Below are 15,459 nucleotides of genomic sequence, written 5' to 3' on the forward strand. Positions count from 1 at the left end.
ATAGTCAACACTCTCCTTTACCTCCAGGTCCAGCTGCACATTGTTACACTCGCTGCACTTTCACTCTATCCCCCTGAACCCTCTATCGGCTGCAGATTGCAATGGCCCTTATTCGGTGCGCTGGCGTCACAAGGCCCATTGACTTACACGTGAAGTCTGTGTTTTCTATACTCGATAAACTTAATGTTACTCTTAAAATGTCACTCACACACTGACTCTCACGATAAAACACTATCTCAATCACACTCTCACATTCGAAAATGTATCTAATTTATATTTGTAGTGAATCAGTTCAGAGACACTAATAGGAGGAGGCCCTCTCATTTATTCTAGCCATCATAGGAAACAGGGGATATCTATACTCAGGTCAGGACAGCTGGCACACTGCCTCACCAACAACGCCAAGAAGGTGAAGACGAGAATGAAGACTTGCGTAGCACGACGGGTTCTATTCCAGAAGACAGCCCCGACCCTGAGTTGGGGCCTCCTTTTTATCCCCCCAGCGTGGCCTGGTTCCGCCCTCGGCCACGCCCCCTTCTGGAACTTACCAGAAGGTTCCCGGCTTCACCTCACGTGTCTCTTTCGTCACTTTTACCCTACATCTCTTTCCCCGGCCTATCACGTGCCCCGCTGGCAGACCGGGCTGCTACTCCCACAAATCCCCCTCTCTGCAAGTAATCAGCGCTACGGGCCCTAGTGGCCCATTTTATGTCACTACATGTGTATAAAGTGCCTACATTCATGGCAGTTGCAATTGCTCAAACATTGCAGTGACAAAATTTAATTATATCGATGGCAGGGCCATGCAAGGATTGCGAAATGAGTTAGAGCTATATAGGGTACTTAGGGATCACAGGACTGGAAGGAGGGGAGGGAAGATGAAGAGAATGGCCAATAGAGAAGAGGGGAGGTTTTAAGAGAGGAATGGAAGGAAAGTTGATTCCAGTGCGAGGGAGAAGGACCGTAAACAGGATTGGACACAGGGAGGAGTGACTGAGAGAGACAGAGAGAACATTGGAATTGAAGAGGGCAAGAGGGGACATTAATGGAAATTAGAGCCGAGATAAGGTTGGGCAAAGTCATGGAGAGATTTAAAGACGAGCTTCAGGTATTTGAAAAGACAGCGGTAGTAAACAGGAACCCAGTGGAGTTGAAGTACAGGCGAAGTGTGAAACTTAAAGGGGAGATAGAAAATAACTCGTTCAGAAGCAATTTGATTTTGTTGGAGGGGATTGAGGGCAGAGGTAGGGAGACCAGTAAGAAGAAAATTACAGTATCCCAGAGGGATAAAGATCAGAGCATGAATCAGGAGTGGGGCTACTGGAGGAGTGGGCGGGACAAGTGGTAGAGTGAGTGGGGCTAATGTTGGGAGTAGGCATGGCTCGTGGTGGAATGGGCGGGGCTCGTTGCAAAGTGGGCATGGCTAGGTGGTGAAGTGGGCAGAGTTACTGAAAAAGTAGGCAGGCCTCGTGGGGGTGGGCGGGGCTTGTGGCGAAGTGGACATGGCGATTGCAGAAGTGGGCGGGCTAACGGGAGAGTGGACGTCGCTGGTGGTAGAGTCGGCGGGGCTAGTGCAGGAGTGGCTCTGTGTGAGTCTCTGGGTGCCTTTTTAATTTTGTGGCTCTGTGTTATTCTAGGAGTCTCTTTGTGAGTCGTCTCAGCATCCCTGTGTATTGACATAAAAGGCATCACTATAGGGCAGCAACAGTACCAAGTGAAGAATGGTAGTGTAGGCAGAGGTGTAAAGTACTTGAGTAATTTTACTTGATTACTGTACTTAAGTATTATTTTTGGGGATTTTTACTCTACTTGAGTACGAATAAAAATCAATACTTTTACTTAATTACATTTTTTTAGAAAAAAAAGTACTTTTTACTCCTTACAATTTTATTTACAGTCAAAAAGTACTTATTTTTTGGAGATCACTTCATTCTATTTTCCCTTGCTATTAACAAACCAATTGAATTGCGCTGATGCCCAGTTTAATTTAAATGTTATTTATTCTGCCTATGAAAATCGTTTTCACATTACTGAAATTGATTCTAGATTTGAAGTTTTCGTGACTGCAAGGATTCATTTTCTTAGGTTTTTTCAGGTAAAGTCACGTAGGTAAAACATTAAAATTAATAAAAGTAAAATAAAATAAAAGTCACGTTTCGGAGGCAACACAAGCTTCCGTCGTCAGGTGGAACCGTCACAGCCACGACAGCTGTATCAAGTAAATGAGAGATTGCAAGAGCTACCACTCCGTATATATAATGGTTGGAGAGGGGGGAAGGGCCAAGTACGGCACACTATTTATTCATATGGTAAGGTGAGGCTTAAGAGGGTGAGCCTTTGTTATGGAGAGATACGGTTTGTGACTACTTGATACAGCTGTCGTGGCTGTGACGGTTCCACCTGAAGACGGAAGCTTGTGTTGTCTCCGAAACGTCGTGATTTTTATTTTATTTTACTTTTATTCATTTTAATGTTTTACCTACGTGACTTTACCGAAAAAACCTAAGTACATGAAATTGGTCAGACATGTTCATTGGTCCTTTGGAAGTGACGTCATGTCACATCTATTACCACAATGCACAGCACCTTGACCTGGAAATTAGAAAAATTATAACAGTCAATCAGTGGAAGAAAATGGAGGAAGAACGTGAGTCAGCTGCGAGCACAGTCCAAAATCAGCCACAGGATCAAGAGCACCCGTGGCCGTATCTTAGCGAATTATTTTCTTTTAGTGGTATTAATAAGGATTCATTCAAGATGAAATGTGTCCTTTGTCTCCCGCTTAATAGGGAAATATCGGCCTTCAAAAGTCCGCCATCAAACTTAAGGAAGCATATTGAGGTAAGTGCGTTAAGTATTTTGTTTTACTGATAGTTTTTTTTGCGTGTGCATGTTTTGACCTTGACGGCGCACCTTTTATATGTGTAGTAGGCCTATTTTCACTAATGCATGCGATTGACAATATAAGGCTCACGTAATAAAATGCTAAAATGCATTTGTAATTGTAAATTATTTGCTATGGTAACGTTAGGTCCACGGGAAATTTGGCGCCTATAGCAATATTGCTTTGAATCATCATTATCGTTCCGTGCTCTCATTGTGTTTGAATTCATGCACAACACAAGAAAACCAAGCGAGAAATTTTTATTTTTTAATAATTACCAAACATCATGTTGTATTGTCAAAACGGTAACACTTTACAATAAGGTTCATTAGTTAATGTATTAACTAACATTAACTAACCATGAGCAATACATTTGTTACTGTATCTGTTAATATTTGTTAACGTTAGTTAATAGAAATACAGCTGTTCATTGTTTGTTCATGTTAGTTCACAGTGCATGAACTAATGTTAACAAGATTTTAATAAAGTATTAGTAAATGTTGAAATTAACATGAACAAAGATTAATAAATGCTGTATACGTGCAGTTCATTATTAGTTCATGTTAACTAATGTAGTTAACTAACGAACCTTATTGTAAAGTGTTACCGTCAAAACTAATGTAATGAAATCAATTCACCCTGTCATGTCAGCCTTACAGTCCTGTGTTTTTGTCAATATAATCAGAAATAAAATTAATGTTTGATAGTCACTAAATGCTACTGTATTTCTAAAATCAACAAGTATTTAACATTATAAAGTGTGCAATTGGATGCAAATGTCAGTTTTATTAATGCTGTAATCAGAGAGTGCATGTGTAATTGTTACATTTATATTGAATATAAATATTTGTTGTTTTTACAGAGAATGCACCCAAATCACCTCAAAAACTACTCTAAATTGACAGCACAGAAGAGAAAGATCGGGACCTCCACCCATGCTTCCAGCAGTAAGCAACTGAAAGTTGACTCAGTTTTCCCAGTCAAACATGTGTCTCCAGTCACTGTGAACAAAGCTATATTAAGGTACATCATTCAAGGACTTCATCCTTTCAGCACTGTTGATCTGCCATCATTTAAAGAGCTGATTAGTACACTGCAGCCTGGCATTTCTGTCATTACAAGGCCTACTTTACGCTCCAAGATAGCTGAAGCTGCTCTGATCATGAAACAGAAAGTGACTGCTGCCATGAGTGAAGTTGAATGGATTGCAACCACAACGGATTGTTGGACTGCACGTAGAAAGTCATTCATTGGTGTAACTGCTCACTGGATCAACCCTGAAAGTCTTGAAAGACATTCCGCTGCACTTGCCTGCAAAAGATTAATGGGCTCTCATACTTTTGAGGTACTGGATAGTGCTATGAATGATATCCACTCAGAGTATGAAATACGTGACAAGGTTGTTTGCACAACCACAGACAGTGGTTCCAACTTTCTGAAGGCTTTCAGAGTTTTTGGTGTGGAAAACAATGATATCGAGACTGAGGCAAGAAGGTGTGAAAGTGATGACACTGATTCTGAAGGCTGTGGTGAGGGAAGTGATGGTGTGGAATTCCAAGATGCCTCTCGAGTCCTGGACCAAGACGATGGCTTCGAATTCCAGCTACCAAAACATCAAAAGTGTGCCTGTCACTTACTTAACCTAGTCTCAAGCGTTGATGCCCAAAAAGCTCTCTCAAATAAACACTACAAGAAACTCTACAGAACTGTCTTTGGCAAATGCCAAGCTTCATGGAATAAAAGCAGCCGATCAGCTCTAGCAGCTGAAGCTGTTAAAGCAGAAAGCAGGCCAAACCAAATGCGGTGGAATTTAACTTTTATGGCTGTTGACAGAATTCTTCAAATTTGCAAAGAAGCAGGAGAAGGCGCACTTAGGAATATATGCACCTCTCTTGAGGTTTCAATGTAAGTGTTTTTCCCCTCTATTGATGTAAACAAATGTGGGTTGTTGTAGTTGTATACTCTTTGATTATGCCGATTTCTCCTGTATGTTTAATCCAGCAGAAATGCTGTTCTTGACAGAGTGGGCCAACACAATGCGTCCAGTTGCAAAAGTACTCGACATCTTGCAAGCGGAAACGAATACACAGCTGGGGTGGCTGCTGCCTAGTGTCCATCAGTTAAGCTTGAAACTTCAGCGACTCCACCATTCTCTCAGGTACTGTGACCCACTTGTGGATGCCCTACAACAAGGAATCAAAACACGATTCAAGCATATGTTTGAAGATCCTGAGATCATCGCAGCTGCCATCCTTCTCCCTAAATTTCGGACCTCTTGGACAAATGATGGAACCATCATAAAACGAGGTAAATGAATGCAAGCAACATACACTTGACGAATTCTAATCTGGGCAACATTTGAGCCATACCAATATTTTTTATTTTTTATTTTTTTGCACTTTTTAGGAATATTATGATCCGATCCTTGGCTGTGATCTCAATATGAATATTGATGTATAGTATTCTTGCAGCAGGTTGTAGTTATCCGTCAGTATTTCTTGAAACAAAACTCTCGTATCATGTGGCTTGGAAATGCTGTTAGAATTTATGCTAAAATAAGGGATTTTCATGATTTTAGACATTTAGATGTAGATGACTGCACATAAATGTAGTTAATGACAAAATCCATAAAATTTGTTCCCAGTCAGAAGCCCCTCAACCAAACCTTTCTTTGTGTCTGCTCACTCTGCTTGGGGCATGGACTACATCAGAGTGCATCTGGAGCCTTTGGACCACAATAAAGAATTGGCCAACAGTTCATCTGATGATGAAGATTTTTTCGCTTCTTTGAAACCGACAACACATGAAGCCAGCAAAGAGTTGGATGGATATCTGGCCTGTGTTTCAGACACCAGGGAGTCTCTGCTCACGTTCCCTGCTATTTGCAGCCTCTCTATCAAGACTAATACACATCTTCCTGCATCGGCTGCCTGTGAGAGGCTTTTCAGCACTGCAGGATTGCTTTTCAGCCCCAAAAGAGCTAGGCTTGACACTCACAATTTTGAAAATCAGCTTCTGCTTAAGTTAAATCTGAGGTTTTACAACTTTGAGTAGCATGTTGCATACTGGCATTAGATAGACTTATAGTTTGATAATTAAATACAAACAGTTCTAAAGCAGGATAAAACATTGTATGCATTTCATTTAATGTTTTGTGAGATTAAAAGCTTACACAAGAATCTCTAGTTTTCATTCTTGCTGTTACTTTTACTTTTTTAATACTCAAGTACAATTTTAATGTGGTACTTTTTTACTTTTACTCATATAAGATTCAAGCCATATACTTTTACTTTCACTTGAGTAACATTTTTGAGTACTTTTTACACCTCTGAGTGTAGGGGCGGAGCCTCTCTCTAGCACCAAGGGTGTGGATGCCATGGAAGGGCTCTCTAGGGGGCATAGCCCTGGCAATGGTGAGAGATAGGGCGGGCAAGGACATGGCGCTTTTGGTGAACCCGAGAGGGCACGTGACCCGGTGCGGGAAAGCAGGTGCGGCTGTCCTTGAGAATGGAATCCGCCAGCCAAGTCTTCGGTCTTCGATCTTCGGGCATCGGACACGCCATCGGGAGCCAGGCAGCATTGTTAGCTGACCTGGCCGATTATATAGTATTCCCGTGTGTGGTTATGTGGTGGTCACCACCCTTCATCAGCATCCCGTGTGTGGTTATGTAGTTAACTGTGGTGGTCACCAACCTTTATCAAAATCCCGTGTCGTTACCCCGTTGGGTCCGGAATAAATGTGCTGCCTCCAGGTTTGAGCGTGCACCTCAATTCAGCCCACTACACCTGTACGACTAGATGAGTGTGAGTCTGTATCTCCGTTAGTCTGTCCCTGTAAGAGTTTATGGGTCTGTGCCTGGGCCTTAATGTAACTTGAAGGCATTTGTGTGGGCCAATGATTATCAAAAAAGATCACGCTGCTCCGTAAGATTTCCAAACAGATTAATTATATTTATCAGTCTCGTGATGCCGTTAGCACAATCGCTGATAGCATTGAGTACAATGACAAAAACATTTAATGTTTTAAAATGTACAAAGCAACGCCGCATGAGTAACCAGGAGACTTCATCTTGTGAGTTACACTGAAATTGTATTCTTCAGTACGTAGTCCATGTGAGACTTTCGAATGCATGCCAAGCAAGAGCAGTGAGTGATTTGAGACAACCACTCAGCACGTTCGATTATGGGAGGCGGAAGAGTAGGAGACATTGGGAGTGAGTCTCTTTCTTCTGTATTCCCGCATTTTATCATACCATCACCACATACAACACGGTTGTCCCCCACACATGAGTACAACATAATTCTCCCATGAACGCAAAAACCACACACAAGGCAAACATACACAGATCCCCCGATGTAGCCCACAGAGGCTGTTGGGGAAAATACAGGTCATGAGCACCTAATCAGGCTGACAAGGCACACGAGAGTGTGAAATGGCCAGGAAGATGCTCAGCCAACTTTGTCTCCCCAATGTCTATGTTTACATACAGCAACGGGTAACCATTGAAGGCTGAATATATTCAAATATCCACATAACAGCAATAACAGGCAATTAAGGCAAGTGTTGTAAAATGAGTACATTCTGTATATGGACATATTGGCGGTGCACGGCATAACACATCGATCCTAATAAGTCTGAAATCTATATTTTAATCAGCAAATCTATTTTATCGGTCGTTAATTGACCCTGTTGTCAAGTTTGATGCGATTCGAAGGTGTATTCAGTCCACTGAGACTTGTAACAAAAAGGTCAATCTTTACCATTGATTTGGGTCCGGGGCACGCAATTTTGTTGGGCCGACCAGGAGGGCGAGCACCTGGAGCAACAGCAGCTTCATTGCGTTGCCTTACGAGCCTGGGGTGGCACTGGAGCATCGTCTTCGTCGTCGTCTTGAACCGCTGATGGATAGTATGGAAAGTAGAGCTTTGAGATCGTTAGCGTTATGGTTATTGTGTAATGAGAGAGCACACCGACGGGTGACAGAAGGCTGCATAGGCGTTGCCTCATCGGCGATAGCAAATCAGGGCTCTGGGTTCCATCTGGGCGGAAGTTCACGGGCGGAGCTCGCGGGGGTATGCGGGAACCATCGGGGAGGTTCTGAGGGGGCGTGGTTAGAGGTGGGGCTTCGCTCCGCCGGGAGAGAGATCAGGGGAGGCGAGAGGGGGGACTCAGGGTTCGGACTGCGTCTCCTCTGCCTCGTCAACCATCACCATGTGGCAGCCTCGCGGACAGTGGGCGAGTGGTCTCCGACACCACCACGAAGTGGGGTGCGGGGAACTTGAGGGTGAGAGAAGCAGCGAGCGCGTGCCACGGTGTGAAAAAGAGAGAGAGACCATCTGGGAAGAGGGTGTGAAGCCGAGCAGTCGCAACTAAAAAAGAAAGACGCAAGTCACAACAAGTGGTAGAAGTCGTTTATTACAATTGTAATGGCAACAATAAATGAGGGTAAATATAAAAATGTCGTGAACAACCAAATGCTATTTAAGAACAAGATTTTCCAATATAGGCAGAATGGTTCATGAAAGGTCAGAGTTCCTATTTCTCTAACCATAACCTAATCCTAATCATCCGAGCAAGTTAAGGGCACGAGTCAAATCTGTGGAAGGCACAAGTCAAAACATGGAGCCAATCGTCATCAGGTTGGGTGTGAAACGACAACAAACTGGGAAACTTCGTGTTCAGCTGCTCATAACATTCGTCTTCTGACTGCTTCGACATCACGATAACTGATTTTGATGCACCATCACCCCGCAAATAAAATAAATATTGCGAAAAATGTGCTTTTTTATACCGTGTACCGCTGTGCCGCCAATACGTTCATATAGATATGTATACATAAAGACAGATATAGCAAGTTTATTGATTTAACAAGGTTTTTTTAAGGTGACTTGGATAGCCTCATTTGCAGCGTGACCTGGGATACCAAAATTACAAAAGCAAAACATACATTAGAGCAACGAAGCAAAGATAAATCAAGAGCAAAACTTACATGCGAGAAATCGACAGCATTGCACAAACATATTCATTAATACATTTCCTGTAGCGCAACTTGGCCTGAACAGATTATTTTTAGACCAATCATAGCGCAATAACGGATATAAAAATACATAAATATAAAACAGATATAGGGTGGCTAATTGGACTTATACATAAAGAGACAAGGAAATGTGTACGACTATGTGTATACACCCCCTGTGTACACACATCCATGCAAAACATTCGGACTCGGAGTGAAACCAGGGCGAGCTGCCAGAGCTTTTAAAATCCATCCTCCCTCCACCTCCTCCTACCTCCCCCATCACCCCTCCCCTACATCCCCCTTCAACTCCTCCCCTATATCCCCCAACACTGCTCCCCTATATCACATATTCATAAACAAACGTACACATCATCATAGTCATCATCATCACCATAATGTCCAGTATCATGAAGCCACATTCACCCTCGGCTCCATGTGGAGCTCACAGGGCTCCCGCTCGTCTTTCGGCGATCAGAGCCCCGGGAGTGAAATGAGCCGGACTGCTGTGTGAGTCGCGTGTAGGGCAGCTCCGTCTGCTGCAGCGTCAGCGTCGCCTCTCAGCTTAAATCTAAATATCCAGGTCTCTTCTGTGAGTCCATTTTAACTTCATCTCATTCATCTTCTTCTCACTGAAGCCATTCTCTATGATCCTGCAGCACAAAGAGAGAGGCTCACGCTGACGCAGGGTTCACGCGGAGCCTCAGGCATCCCCTCACAGCTTGTAACCAGCGCAACCTCAACAACAACCACACTCGATGAAGGTCTCCCCACGCTATTGGAGCTGCTTTGCCATATTTCACCCCGTGGGACAATGCAGGTCGGTGATGGCAGGGGCCACAGATTTGGCACCATAGTACAGTACAATGGTGTACTGTACTGTAAATTGCACTTTGTTGCCCACAGTGTAGCATTGCAACCTATAACACCTGTTTTTTAATGCTCAGTAGTCGCCCATCCAAACATTATCCAGGGACAATCCTGGTTATCTTCCAGTTTGGATGAGATTGGGTGCATTTAAAGTGGTTTTGTCACGTGGCTGGGTCTGATATGATGAATATTAAATGCACTGGGATATACTCCACTACGACTCCCACTTCAGGCAATGGCCCTTCTTTATAGCAAACAAACGTGCTATGAAGACGGGCCATTTGTTTTTAGGAGTAGTAATAATGAATAATAATAACAGTGCATTAGAGCCTATATGCGCCGTTAGTGAACTAGTGGCCATGGGAGGTAATGACAAGGGAGTCAGCCGACAGTGCGAATGCACTAGTGGCCACGGGAGGTAATGACAGGGGTATCAGTTGTGAGTGCGAAGAAGGGGCGGTTTCTTCATTAGGGCGATTGGGCGACGCACCACCAATGTCATTCAACCACAGTCACGCTAGCCGTCACTGCAGCCTCTGGATATAGTCCAATCAGCGTCATGTCACGTTCTGTGGAGTACCGCCTCTTTTGGGGCGATTTCACTCCGGCTGAGAATCGCCCCGAGTGGCCCCATAGACTTACATTCAAAGATGTTTTTTTTCGAACGGGGGCGCTCCAATGCATTATCTATGGCTCCGGGAGGGCAAGCCCCAACGTGCTTACGTCATCATACGTGCTTACGTCATCATACGTGCTTACGTCATCATACGTAAGCACGTTTCATCCAACAATATAATTTATCGCTACCTAGTGGAATCTTTAATAAAATAAACTTGAGTGGTTTGTTTTAATAGTGAGTATATAAACAAACAAGATGTATTGTAAGAGTCACTTTATTTTTCATTAATATTAAAGAAGTGAAGTTGCCTTTACATGCTTAAGCTGTTAATTTATCCATTACATGGGTGGACCTTATCCTTATCAATCATCCAGACATTTTCCCCCCCTGAGAGATTTTGCAGGAGCCGCCACTGGTGCGAAGGGACTGGTGGCTACGGGAATGATCGATAAGGGAGCGTGGTCAGGTGACGGAAGAGTCTGCCGGTGGAGCGAGCGTCCAGAGTGAGCAAGAATGATCGAGAAGGGGGGCGTGGCCTCGGTTGGTATATAAGAGAGATGTGCAGGAGACTCGGGGCTGTTGCAGTGGGGTCTCCACCTGATGTCAAGTGTCTTCAATAAGACAAGTGCCATCTCAAGGGAAGTGTGTCAAGTCGTTATTACACTTACACAAAACATGTGCGAGATATGAGCAGCAGAGCTTACCAAAGACTCCTCAATGATTTGTTGGTGCTGATGATGGCACGGAGGGCCGGGATCGATTTGTCCGTCAGTGAACAACGCTGCAGACTAGAGGGAAGAGAAGAGACGTTGAGTGGGGGCTGAGAGAAGTAGTGAGGGTTGTGAATCGAGAGTGGGGGGGGGGGTGGGGGAGGGGTGAGCGTGTGAGGGGCTTGGTTGTGTAAAAATGTGGAAGATTCGTGTGTGTCATTACCTACTGTGTGTGATCACCGCATGCCAGCTTTAAAAGGGCCAGCTTTAAAAGAGCTAATTGCTGTTGAGGTTAATGGGGTTAAACTGTGATATTTGTATACGTGTGTTCATGTTTCTTGACAACTGTGTGAATCTGCATTTGTATGTGTGAATGTGTGTGTAATAAAGGTCGTGGAAGCGACTTCTGGAATCGGGTCTTTATTTGTCTTTCGTTCACAACACTCCTGTCTTACTCCTTCACGCTGCTAACAGACAGCGAGAGAGGGAGAAAGAGAGAGACACGCGCGGCCACGTGGCAGCCTGGACCCCGCTCCAGCGTAACCTCACCCTCCGTTCGTTCCAGATCTGATCACGTGTTGTCCGTCTCCACCCCTTTTAATACCCGGGTCACGTGGTACCTTTCCACCAATCCTGGTTAACCTCCATGGAATCTTCTAGACTCCATCGTACGATCCCAGGACCGCGTCCCTGACTCGTCCCCCCATTGGCTGTGGCTAAAGCCAGCAGATCCAATCCTCTACTTACAGATGTCACCTTCCCATTACGTCAGGGCCACGTCCCTAGACTTCCCCCCATTGACTATGGGCCAGGACTGGTAGAGCCAATCATCGTAACGAGGCGTGATCCATCAACCACCCGGATATATCCTCACATTACATGTGTATGTGTGTATATTTCTCAGTCAGTCGACCCGTGGCACCTGGGTCTGCCCTCCTGCCAGCGGGCGTTCGACGCTTCATGTGGCCTCAAGGTGCACCTAGCCTGGCACAAGCGTCATGGTGATGTCACCACCACTTAGTGGCGAATGGCGGTTGTTGTTATATACCGTTTAGCAGTTAGCGTGCTGCACTACAAACCCGGCGATCCGAGTTCGATTCCTGCTCAACACCAGTGATGAGTATCTGAATCGGTCATGGGCATCCGCTAGGTCGACTCAGCTTCAAATGAGTAACTGGTGCGATGTGTAAACATTGCCATGAGGGAGAAAACGGCAGCCGGGCATGATGCTGGCCACAAAAAGCCACGACTAGTGGCCAAGTGGAATGTGTGAACATTCACTGTGGAGGAGGGGCTGACACTCCTGTGTCGGGAGCTGGACCGGTACTGCCTCGATCTCTGTGGCAGATGACATCTGCCTCAGTAGCCCGTGATCACTAATAATTATTTAATTGAATAAAACAAGTCAATGGTAGTGCCATACCTATCACCACCCAGAACCCACAGGATGGGTTCTGCAGGACTGGAAGGTAGCCCTGGTGGACTGCATGTTTAAAAAGAGGGACTGTATTAATTGCAACAACTGCTGGGACATATCACTTTGCCAAACATGCTGAGGAGAGGTTTGCGGAGCCCCAATGTGGTTTTAGAACGGGGCTGTCCAGCAGGAGTGTAGGGAATTTCAGCAGGACCTACATCGCTGCTTTATTGACCTGGACAAGGCCTATGATACCATCAATATGATGATACCATCAATATGATACCATCAATATGATACCATCTCTCCCCCACCCATCCACCGCAACGCTGCAACACTCGAATTGAGGAAAACAGTCGCCTCAATACCGTCCCTCGTCAGCACTTGAAGTCATGCCAAGCCCTTTTGGACCACATGCGCTTAACCTGACATAATGCGAATTCAATCCTGATGAAGCTTGGCGAGCTGAATAGAGTTCAAAAGAACTCACAAACAAACACCTTGTGAAAGACCCAACGCAGAAGATCCCAGGGTTTGATCTTCCACGAAGCTCATGGTCCACCCTAAACCGCATCCACTGCACAGATCATGGCAGATGTGGATACCTGATGCACAACTGGAAAATTATAAACTTTCCAGTGTGTGACTGTGGTCATCCAGAACAGTCTGTTCAACGTGTAATGATGTAATGCCCTGATCCACAAATACGAAGGAGATATCACAGCGATACACTCTGCTTGCTTGACCACCTGCATTTGCAGTTGTTGCTGTGCATCTACATCAGCCATACTAAAGAAGATGACCATCAATAGGCCTGGGCTCTGGGTTATTCTTCGTGGTTTTGGGGTACCTGACTCTCTGCTCAGACTCAATAAGGACCTTCGTGATGGTGGGCAGGCCTGGATAAAGCTTCGTAGCCAGGAGTCAGAGCCATTTCCTCTTCACATTGGGGTGTAACAGGAATGTTCTCTGGCTCCTACATTATTTCACATATTTTTGATCACATAGATCTTAGGGAATTTCCATCTGTTATACATATGTAGTGACATAAGAAGGGAGGGGCTGCTGTAGGCTCTGGGTTCCCAGGTGGGTCCAGACGCATAAGCCTCTGGGCGCCAGGCACTGGGTTCCCAGGGGGTCCAGACGCTTTTAAGCCTTTGGGCGCCAGGCGTTGGGTTCCCAGGCGCTTAAGCCTTTTTGGCGCCGCCAACGGGGGGGGGGGGGGCTGTGTGTGCTCTGTGGGATGTCTGGTGGCGCACACGGCCCCACCCCTCGTCGGACCAGGCATAAAAGGAGAGCTCCCTGGACGATCGGGGCCCAGTTGTAACTCAAGACGCAAGACCCACGACCAGCCATCTGAAGACCCTGGGATGCTGTGAGAGCCAGCGCTGGGACTCTGGAAGTCCCGACGCTACGACCTTGTGAGGGCGAGCGTAGCCAGAGTAGAGTATCTAGAGTATCTAGGCTGCGTAGCTAGGCTGTGTACCTAGGCTGTAACAGAGTATCAGGACTGTTGGAGTGTTGTATTGTAATAAAGAAGTTACATCTACAAGTGTCTCCGGAACCCGTTACATTTGGCGTCAGAGGTGGCAATGGAGACAAGAAGTAAGCCACGTACCTTCAGTCCTGACGGCGATGTTGAGGAGCAAGCGGCGACGGGGCAGCCAACTCGGGCCGACAACGACGCCGCACCGCCGGCTGAGCAGGCATCCACCACACCTGCCGATCCTCCTCCAGCGTCGGGAGCAACAATGGAGGAAACGCTGCTTCGCCTCACCGAGCTGCTCCACGCCACCGTCTCCATCCTGGGCGAGATGCGTCGCTCACAGGCGGAGGCAGCAGGGAGAGAGGCGGCGCAGCGACCGCGCCATCCCGCCGGCTCCAACACAAACACATCCGGGTGTGTCGTCACTTCTGCGGGGGGAGCAGTGACCGCTGGGAGCGACGTCACTTCCGGGCCCAGCGTGGGCCATCCCGATGACGCCGCGTCATCAGCGCTGCGTCCCTCACCGCCGGGTGACAGCTGTTGGCATCCTAGCAACGCCGCGTCATCAGCGCTGCGTCCCTCACCGCCGGCTGACAGCTGTTTGCGACCCAGCAACGCCGCGTCATCAGCGCTGCGTCCCTCACCGCCCAGTGACAGCTGTTGGCAACCGCCGAGTGAGAGCGCTGCGAACGTGCAGCCAGCTTCAGCCGGGTTGCCAGGCAACGGAAGCTTGGCTCACGTCCAGCAACGCCTGCCAGCACTCAAGGCATTTTCTTCAGAGGGGGGTGAGTGGGCAGCGTTCGAACGCCGGTTCGTCTCTCTTATAGAGACGTCCGGCTGGTCGGAGTATGAAGCGCTCCAGGGCCTCCCGGCCATGCTCGACGACGACTCCCTCGCAGCACTCCTTGCTGTGCCACGCGCGAAATGTGCCACGCTCACGGATGCCCTTCATCAGATGCGGCTGATTTATGGACCCCCATCCGAAGCACGTCACCGCTTCGATGCGAGGAGGAAGAAGGCCTCCGAGTCGGCGATGGGGTACCGCAGCGCGCTGCTGGCCATGGCGAAGGTTGCCTACCATCGCATGGATGAAGACGCTGTGGAGTCACTCGTGCTGCAGAAGCTCATGAGCTTGGCCCGCCAGCTTCGAGTTGCCATGCCGACAGCCGACGACGACGACGACTTCACGTCGCTACGTGCTGCCAGGTGCATCCAAGCACACCTACATTGCGATGAGGACACGACCATCGCCGCCTGCGCAGGCCCACCTGATGCACAAGCCTATGACGTGCATTCGGGGCCTCATCAGGCCTTCGCAGCAACAGAAAATCGCGGATCGTCCAACTGGCGATCCCAGCGAGATCACCACCAGCGGGACCGGCCAACCTCACGCCAGGACGGAGCGTCCATCGTCTGCCACAACTGTGGCCTTCGGGGCCATGTGGCGTCCGGCTGC

The 15,459-nt window shown here is 46.9% G+C and overlaps 1 pseudogene; it reads right to left on the reverse strand.

The window, feature by feature from the left end:
• Nucleotides 1-9,219: 9,219 nt before the first annotated feature.
• The window catches only part of LOC133361109 (NACHT, LRR and PYD domains-containing protein 3-like), a 90,504-nt pseudogene continuing 84,264 nt past the window's right edge, over nt 9,220-15,459 (reverse strand).

Source organism: Lethenteron reissneri, chromosome 71, assembly GCF_015708825.2.
Source record: "Lethenteron reissneri isolate LAM-NWPU_2019-01 chromosome 71, ASM1570882v1, whole genome shotgun sequence".
In the NCBI taxonomy this organism is placed as follows: Eukaryota; Metazoa; Chordata; class Hyperoartia; order Petromyzontiformes; family Petromyzontidae; genus Lethenteron; species Lethenteron reissneri.